The 10,303-nt window shown below is 38.5% G+C and overlaps 1 pseudogene; it reads right to left on the bottom strand.

Annotated features, from left to right (window-relative positions):
* Positions 1–838: 838 nt before the first annotated feature.
* Positions 839–3,133, bottom strand: LOC119330357 (annotated as a pseudogene).
* Between the last annotated feature and the right edge of the window lie 7,170 nt (positions 3,134–10,303).

Raw genomic sequence — 10,303 nt, 5'->3', positions numbered from 1 at the left:
CTTCTTCTTTGTTGCTAAGTTAAGGACTTGACTGGACACATTCCTATAATTGACCACAAAGAAACATAGTTCCAACAAGGTGCGGTCTTTTTTCCTGTGCTGTACTTTTTACTTGTTGAAGATTCGTTGGTGATATATTAATGGAAGATGTTTTTCTCTTCTGCCCTCACAGTTGCAGATAAAAAGAACTTCTCTTAGCTGGCATTCCTCTCAAAGTTAATGTACAGCCAATCCACACGTTTTGTCTATTTAAGCATTTGTCGTGGTAAGCAGTTGGTGTGATGTGCAAGTTTATCAACTTCAGCAAGTGCATTATGTACAGGGTACAGAATAAACAGGAGCAACAACAGCAAAGGGGCGAAAACGGACCGTACACATGCCTCGCTTGGGAATGGCTAGCAATTGAACAATGGGCCCTGGTTATTTGCAGCACTAAGCTAGATTAATTGGGGGCCTGTTGAGAGCAGTGCGAGGCTACGACGAGACAGAGACATAATGAGCTCAACTAGCTTGCAGTACCAACTCTGCATTATTTTCAGGCAACATACGATGTAGTTACGGTGTAACAAGACCATTTGCTCCCAAACCTGGACCACCAGTCCTTAATGACCACATAGTCCATTGATAAATCAAATGATTTCATCATGAAATAATATTCATATTCATTAAACCAGCCATGGATAAATATCTAGAAATGATACACATATTTGGGGCTCAAATTCAGTTCATGTCAATAGTTTTTGTACTCCACCTTCCAACTATTACTATCCTAATTATTGCTTGGTATGTCCTTGCCACTTTGCAAAAGTTCAAATGGTAACAATTAAAATGAAGCTGGTTTTGAAGGAAGAAGAACGATGGCATGGACTTTCTTCATTTCCATATAATTTAACTAATCAGCATAAAAGAAAGATCCACAGAGCTGAGACTAGCAGTTTACAACAAAAGTCATTAGACAGAAAAAGAAAAAGCTAGACCTCATAGATGACACAGGCCCAACAAAATAACCTACATACAATACATGCTAGGGATCGTCTGTCCTTTAATCCTCCTCCTCCGGCTTCACAAAGAATTCGATAAAAGCAATCCGGCTTGGCTGTTGAGCCCCTCCAGCAAAATTATGGTAGGATTGCGTACCTAGCCTTGCAACTGAAACCAGGTGCTGGATTTTGAGCATCCCTCCCCTCCCAATCGTTACTTTACTCCCACGATTCTCCTTCAAGACACTACTTGGAACATTCGAGGTAGTGGCACGAAGAAACTTGTACTTATACCTTGCAGAGAACTGTATGGTCAGCACAAAGAAGCATGCTGTGGATTTTAGGCGCAAGAGTTTTACCTGTAGGACAGTTCTTGGTCACACTGGAATGCAATTAGAAGATCCGTATTTGCATAGTAGGAGAATTCAATCTGCCAAATGGATGAAGTGGCATTTAGATATGGACACCAATGGAAGCTATCTGAATTGCAGACAGAAATTCATGAGACACCTCCAAGTCACCATGCCCTTCGCCTTTAAATATTACTGAAGGGGGGTCTGGATGAAACTGAATCTGAATGCTGGAGCCTGGCCACTCAAGGTCATCAATTGATTCTTTCAGGATGGCAGACTGTCATTTGAAGAGGTGAATCATTAGTTTTGAGGTACTAAAAGTATGAACTCATAGCAGGGAATACTGCCACAAAAGAATGGAGAAAGTATTGCAGGTACCTTAACAGTAAAAGTGACTGGAGTATTCCCTGCATGCTCAAAATGGTAATCCCAAGCGACAGTATCAGGAATTCTGGTTCTGATTTCTGCATGTATACATGCATCTGGAGACTCCACTGACCTGCGCTTGTGTTACCAGAATATAAAGCATGAGCAAAATGATAAAATCTACACACAGGATAAAACGATTGGCTTGCTTTCATTGAAGTTCAGAAGAGGGATAGATATAGCTCTGCTTGTAGCAGTTACAGAACCAGACACCTACTGAATCGTGCATTGTGGGCTAGTATAGGCTAGGACTAAGTCACGGAGTAACTGAACGTGACAAGCTAACGTAACAGTACAGCACTGAATGAATGTATACACTGACACAAAAGTCCCACGAGAACTGCCTGGTAGTCAACCTTTTTATTTGTTTCACATTACTTACATCCATATCCAGAATTAACTTACTTTGAGCTGAACATGAAGCTTGAATGTTTATTTGTTGTCCTCATCAAGGTTAGATAATAAAGAAGAGGGTAGAGTCAATCCCAAAGTATGGACAAATAGCTACTCCCTCCGTCCCATAATGTAAGACGTTTTTGTAAACTATGTTAGCTTTCAAAAACGTCTTACATTGTGGGACAGAGTAGTATTTAGTATTATCCAGCACAGTAAGTCATTAGATCAACTTTCCAAAGATCATAAATCATAAATGCAATTTATCCACCACGACTATGCAAATGTCTAGTGAGTTACATGATCAATTGACAGTACTATATAGTAAGTACGAACAAAGAGATCCGTGTAGACAGAGAAGATACATACCTGAGGAGAAGCTGCATGTCGGGGCCAGGGTACCGGATCTGGACGGGGGAGGCGAACCCGGGGACGGTAAACATGTTGAGGCAGTCGACAAGGAGCCCCAGGCTGAGGCCGAACCGTGGACGACCCTCTGCACCATAGTCGTACTCGGCAAACAGCTGCAACGGCCAATCCCCACTGAAAATTCAGCGGCCGGGATCGGGGAGGAAAAAACGCAAACACATGGCGGGCACGAACCTCGCTCTTGAGGTAGACCTTGGCCTGGAGACAGCCGCTCTCCTCCACGTTGACCACGATGCCGTGCTCCGACAGCTCCACCACCGCGCCCTGCACGACGAGGCAAGGCGGCTCTTAGACGCGGCCAGCGTGCGGAGGAGAGGAGAGGGGGGCGGCTGCTGACCTGATGCTTGTTCCAGCGGACGCAGGAGAGGGCGTCGACCATGCCATGGACGCAGTCCACCACGCAGACCAGGTCCGGCGCCTCGTCGCCCTGCCCGGACGTCGTCGACGAGCTCATCCCCGCAGCTCCGCTCCTCGCCGCCGCCGCCGCCGGATTCTGTTCTCCCGCCCTCTTTTTTCCCTTTTTTCTTTTTGCTGCCCCTTCAGCTGGCCCATTCCTAGCGGTTCAGGCCTTGGGTGCTAAAAGGGCCCTTCAATGGGCCTATCCATAAATATTTACCCTTAAACCGTCGTGGCCCGACCCAGTTACCACATAGTATCGCCAAGGTGACGCCATCCAGATGTCACGTGTTTTTCTAATTTTGTTTATACTATCAAAAATACCAATACATATATTATGAAAATAATAATTTAATATTTTTATGAAAATGTTCATTCCGTATTTAAAAAATGCAAATGCAGTGTACAAAAGTATTTGATATACTTTTAATAAATGTTCAAATGTTTCAAAAATATGTAAGTGACATTTTCTGAAAAGGGTTATACAATGAAAGAAAAATATTCTTGTAATTCGTAGAATATACTCCCTCCGTTCCTAAATACTTGTCTTTCTAGAGATTTCAACAAGTGACTACATACGGAGCAAAATGAGTGAATCTACATTCTAAAATATGTCTATATACATCCGTATGTGGTAACCATTTGAAATTCCTAGAAAGACAAATATTTAGGAACGGAGGGAGTATATGCTAAATTTATAAAGTGCTAACACATCTGAAAAACATTTCTGTGACATTTTTTCAAAAAATATTATCCAATATAAAAACATGTTTGCATAGTCCAAAAAAATATATCGTATCGTACAAAAATTATTCAAAGTTCATTTCAAACAATATACTAGACATATACTCCCTCCATCCCATAATGTAAGATGTTTTTTGACACTACACTAGAGTAAAAAAACGTCTTATATTATGGGACGGAGGGAGTACAAAACAATGTACAATATGCATGAAAACATATATTTCAAAATAATACTAATCATGTATTTGAAAATGTTAAATGAGTGCAACAAAATGTTCCTCTTGTATATGGAAATTGTATAATGTGTATAAAAATGCAGACATGTGTTGCAGAGAAATGAAGAAAGAACAAAGAAAACCAAAGACAAGTTGAACAGCTAAAAATAAAATAAAGACAAGAAAACGTGTGGAACAAACAAAGCAGAAAAAGACAGGCTTTTTTTTAGAAATCTCGCCACTTTATTGGTTCAAGATAATATTAGCCGGTCCACAACCCCAGCCGCAAGAGGCTCGCTGTAAGGGTTTAGTCCGGTGGATTCTATTTAATGCTCGTGAGCGTCCAAACGACGGGGCTTCGCTGAAGGCGCTCCGAGTAGAGTCGGCCCGTGTAGGCGTCGCAGGTTTTTCTGTTTCTATTTGTTTCTGTTTTCAAATATTTGTTCTGAAATTAAAACACAGATCTGAATTCCAAACAAATTCTTATTCAGCATATATCACAAAAATGTTCACGTAAATTCAAATATTGTTCAATGCATATCAAAACATTTTCAATTTGAACTTTGAAATTGATGAAGATATATAAAAAATTTATAAAGATCTGGAATTAAATAATCACCTTTTCAATAATTGTTCAGGTTTTAAAGTTTTGTTTGAATTTCGAAATTTATTCATGTTTCCAAACATTCTTAAAATATTTTAAGGAAAATCGTTCAGTTTTGTTCCAAGAATTGTTGGAAATTTTGGAGAAAAAAACAGATCTATCGCTGTACATTTTACTTTAACATTGGCGCTGTAATTAGGTCCTAGTCAGTAGCTTTTTTATTTTTGAAGTAGGGTGTAGTCGGTAGCTAGCTCATGTGGTTGGCATCCCTGCTACTCAGCATGAGGTCAGGTCATGAACTCCATCGCGTGCGTTTTGTTTTTCATGTTATTTTTTTTCGCTTGTTCCTTGGTCAGAGAAAGCTCGACTGATGGAAGCTCGCGAGCACCCAATAGGAGCTCTCGTTTAATGCAACCTCGCCTCAAGCAATGCACAGAATGGGACCGCAGGCCTTGAGTTTTTCGGTTTTTTTCCTTTCAGTTTGTCTCTTTTTTTGCTTTCTTCTTTTACTCTTGCATAGTCTTCAATATTCTAAATCCGTATATTATGGAAAACACTTTACATAAAAATTTAAAATTTTAGTAAAGTATTTGAAAAATGATAAATGTGTATAGGAAAATTGTTTCTCATGTATACAAAAAATATATACAATATTGACGTAAATGTAGTTCATGTAGTTAAAAATGTTAATCAATCATTTAAAAAAGTAATGAAGTACTGGAAAAATATTAATCAAGCATTTGGAAAATATAGAATGTGTGATGAAGAAATGCTTCTCATATATATGCAAAATGTGTAATGAAGAAGTACAAAGCTTATACAAGGTGTCTAAAGAAATGTTGATCATGTATTTAATAAGTGTTAAAGAAGTATAAGAAAATGTTTCTGATCTATACGAAAAATGTACAGAGTATGTTGAATAAAAGTAGACATCAAAAAATATACTCCCTCTATCCCATAATATAAGACATCTTATGAGACTATTTATAATAGTGCCAAAAAAAGTTTTTACATTATGGGATGGAGGGAGTATATTTTGAAATCTAGTTCTATGTTTAAAATATGTCAAACATGTATATAAAAATGTAACTAATGTATAAAAAAATATACATTGTGTGCTAAAACATTTATGCCACTAGAAAATATTTGTCCTGCATTGTGTGCTAAAGCATGTATTTAAGAAAACTATAATTCACGTACTTAAACAATGTTCAACTTCTACCCTAACAATGTTTCACGTGTACACCAATGTACATTATATATTAAAAAAGGTGACAAGTCATAGAAAACCCCTGACGTAAACCGACAAAGATACAAAAGCGAAGGAAACCAAATTGTGCAAACCAAAGAAAAAAAATGGAAAAGAGTGCAAACAATGAAAACCAAGTAAGATACCAAAAAATGAAGAAACTCGTTAAAAACCAGAGTGAAAAAATAAACTAAGAAACGATACAAAGCGGTTGAAAATAAAGAAAAATGATGAAGAACTGTGGAAAAGAGCTGGAAATGGGCTGGTCTAAGGAAATCGATAAAGAAACAAAAAAAACAGAAAAAGAAAAAGAAAAATATCAAAGAAACATGCAGTGAATGTAAATGGGCCGGCCTATTACTGTACAGCCACAAAAAATGTTCAGGCAAGACGAGAGCTAATCTCATATAAGAGAGATATAGCTCTCACGCGCTGTAAGCGAGATATAAATCTGGCTCAATTTTGCGCCCAGGGCTATTCCTCGGACGCCCAAACGACACGAGAACTATATCTCGCGCATAGCGAGATCAGCATCCGTTGCAGCTTGGTTTTCCCACACATAGGCCCGCCTCACTAAGCTTGTTTTTTCCTTTCGACATGTTTCATTCGAAAACTATTGTAGCTTGCGGGAGGTTTCGATCATTGTATGTTTTTTGGTCCGGTTTTCTTCAGCTTTTTTCGTTGTCTATTTATTTTTTTTGTTTTCCTTTCGGGGTTGTTTAGTTTCCTGATTCGTTTTCTCTTCTTTTCTTTGCCTTTTCTGGTTTATTTCTTTCTTTTTCGGTGTTCATGTTTTTTTCCTTCTCGCATCTTTGTTTTATTTTGGTATTGTTTGTTTCTTTCTAGGTTTCACTTGGTTTTTTATTTTTCTTTCTTGTAATCTTTTATTCTTTTTCCGTCGGTTTTGTATCTTTCTTTCTTTATTTCCGTCGTCTTTCGTTGCTTCTTTATACACTTTTGACATTCTTCATTACATGATCAACATTTTTTATGTATATTGTATTTGTTTGTACATATTATTTGTATACATGAGAATTATTTTTCCTATTCACATTTAAAATTTTCAAAATGCTTGAATTTTTTTTTGAAATACCTGATTAACATGTTTAGATGCTTAAAAATTCTTGATCAAACATTTTCAGGAAAACTGTGTATTTACTTGTATACATTTTTCATTTACATGAAAAACATTTTCTCTATACAGATTTCAAAATTTTCACATGCTTAATTTAAATAGTTAGAATATTTGGAAGAATAAACAAATGAAAAAATATAAAACAAAAAACGTTGAATAAAAAAGAAAAAAAACGAGGCTGTGAGACGGTTCATTCTCGCGTTCGACCAGGCCAGGCTGCCCTAGTCCTCGCTACAAGCGAGACATAGGGACCTCCCCTGCGGGCATTAGATCTGGCCCATCTACAGGGCGGGGAGCCCATGTTTTTCTTTTCGTTTCTTCTTGTTTGCTTTTCCTTTTTATTTATTTTCTTCTTTAAAATATTTTCAAGAGTTCATGAATTTGAAAACAGTTCTCGATTAAAAATGTTTTAAATTCAAAAAAATGTTCACAAAGAGGACGGGGCTCACGAGGGGGTATCTAGTTGCCTACACATGGAATAGGATCCCCGTAATTTCTGAAATCACTAATTGAGGAATACTCCTGTAAGATCAACCCTACCTCCTTATGTTGTGACAAGTGGCATGCTGTATGTGCGCCACTTGTCACCACTTGGGAGTTTTTCCTTTTTTCGTAGATGCGTTTATTTAAAAAGTATTGTCTCTTAAATCATGCGTCCAAATCTCGAACCATTTTCACCGTTGGATTACTCGCGTCAAGATCTTTGGAACTAGATCCCATGTTGATAGGTTCTGATGAACATTGTTTAAACAAAAAAAACTGGACGAAAAATCGGACAAAAAAACCGAACCGGAAGCACGGTTTTTATTTCTTTCTGAAAGACGCACGGCCGTGCCTCTCACAGAAACAAAACCGTGCCTCTCGCGGAAGAAAAAAATATATTTTTTTGGTTTTCTAAGAGGCATGGCCGTGCATCTCTCGAAAGCACAACAGTGCCTCTTGCTGAAGTAAAACCGTACCTCGGGCGGAAGAAAAAAAATTAGAAAACATGTTTTTTTGTTTCCGAGAGGCACGGCCATGCCTCTCGCGAAAAAAACAGAAAACGTTTTTTTTCGTTTTCGAGAGGGACGGCCGTGCCTCTCGTGAAAGCAAAAACATGCCACTCGCTGAAGCAAAACCATGCCTTTCGCGAAAAAAACATGTTTTTTCGCAAAAACATTTTGTCCAAAAGCTAAGAAAAAACGATGGGAAACCAAAAAACCAAAAAAACTGCTTAAAAAGCCGAAAACACATGCGGAAAAATATATAAAAAATTCGGAGAAAGCGCCCAGAGCGCGACACGTGGTGGCAGCTAGGAGCGCGCCAAGTGACTCTGTCAGCCCACCCACATGTGATCGTTGCGAGACTCCTGAAGGAGCGCTCGTCAACTAGTTGCTCCCCGCAATTTCTTGTCTCTTGGGAGAGCTATAGAAGCCTCGCCTCTAGAGCAGGCCTTGTTTATATTTAGTGGGCCGGAATGCTAAAACAGTTTTAGAAAGGTTCTATAGCCAGGTTTGGACCGGTTTTCTTCTTTCTTTTTTTTATTCTCTGTGTTTGCTTTGAACAGTTTTCTCTCTCAGTTTTTACATGTTTTTATTATTCTGGTTTCTGCATTTCTGTTATGGTTTTTCTTTAGGTTTTTTTAACACATGTCTATCTTTTCAATAAATATTGTACATTTTTCGTATACATCAGAAAATTTTGTATACGTGTTTAATTCTTTTATGTACATACTAACAATTTTCAAATATTTTTTTAATTATGTGTTATTGTTTTTGAAATGCACATTAAACTATTTTTTCAACTATGTGAACGTTTGTTAATTACTCCCTCCATTTTCAAAATATAGTGTGCATGCGCTTTCCGAGGTCGAATTTTGACCATAAATTTAACGAACGAGACCGACTGTGACGGGAGAAAAAATTACATGATTAAAAACTTCTTTCAAATACGAATTCACTGATATAATTTTTTCTCCCGCCGCAATCGGTCTTGGTAGTTAAATTTACGGTCAAAGTTGAAGCACGACGATAGAGAAAACACTACATTGTGGAATGAAGGGAGTATTATATAGTTGTGAGATATTTATAGAGTATCAGTTGTATAATAAAACATAAAGCATTTTTTCATGAATAATTACATGTAGTGGACCTCTCTCCTTTCATCACTACTAGGAAAACCCTAATCTGTAGCGCTGGTTTTTAAGCTACCAGTAGCACGGGCACCAGCGCTACTGCTACGGCGCTACAGCTATTTTGTAGCAGTAGCGCTTGTTTAAACCAGCGCTACTGCTATCTGTATGTAGCAGTAGCGCGCCTCTGTCCATCGCTACTGCTAATACTAGTAGCGTGGGCTTCAAAAAACGCTACTGGTAAGCAGTGCTGCTACTACTCCAATACCCCACGCTACTGCTAGTATTTTCTTTTTTTATATTGTTGTATTCGTATTTTTACAGGTTTTATACAGTTACAACATACACATACACTGGAACTATATGAAAAAGGAATGTCTCATTATCATCATCAAAGTGGTACAACATAGTCTCAACACAAATGATGTCGATCTCATCATCTCGAAATAGCGATACAAGTTAATGATCACATGTCTCTTATATTGTCACCGTAGACACATGTTTCATCATCTACCTAAACTAAGACATAAACGATAAGAGCGATCACGATGATCAAAAGCGGTATGATGTAGTAGTTTTTGCGGCGGCGCTGGTTCTGAATCCCCTGTTGTGCTATGAATCTCAAATAACTAGCTTCGGCTTCTGCTCTGCTATCAAACCCTTTCTGGCTTCCGCCGGAGAAGCCAGAGACTTGGGCCTGATACTCTGGCCACTCATCATACACACCCGGAACATGCCCTACATACACGACATACCACTTCCTCGCCATCGTTGATCTATATACGTGTCAGAGATGCACATATATATACCATGAAGCGAATTCAACAAAACAGTTATGAAATAGAAGCAACATATATAGTAAAAATAGTTAACAAATTTCATCGTACCGAAAGTAATTAACTAGAGCGCGGCACCATACATCTAATAGTTTCGTCGTACTGAGAGATTTGAAGTTTCGTCGTACATAAAGTAACAAGTAACTAAACAGACACATTGTTTTTAAGCAGTGCACTCTTCCCATCTATCCATATCCGGAAGGGTGTCACCAAGCTTAGTGAAAGGCCTCATGTCCTGATGCTGTAGGGCAATGCGGGTTCGGACATCAGATCGCGATATTGGGCCGCCGTAGAACATCCCATTCTCTTCGAGGACATCTTTGACGATGATGGACGCAATTTCCTGTTGGATCCGGTAGAAATCATTTCGAAGTCGATTATCTGGCACGGCTCCAAAGGCTTCGACCCATCTCTGGATATGGGTATGGGATGA

Source organism: Triticum dicoccoides, chromosome 7A (assembly GCF_002162155.2).
Source record: "Triticum dicoccoides isolate Atlit2015 ecotype Zavitan chromosome 7A, WEW_v2.0, whole genome shotgun sequence".
Taxonomy (NCBI): domain Eukaryota; kingdom Viridiplantae; phylum Streptophyta; class Magnoliopsida; order Poales; family Poaceae; genus Triticum; species Triticum dicoccoides.
Note: the sequence above shows the minus strand (reverse complement) of the source record. Positions and strands in the feature narration are given on the sequence as shown.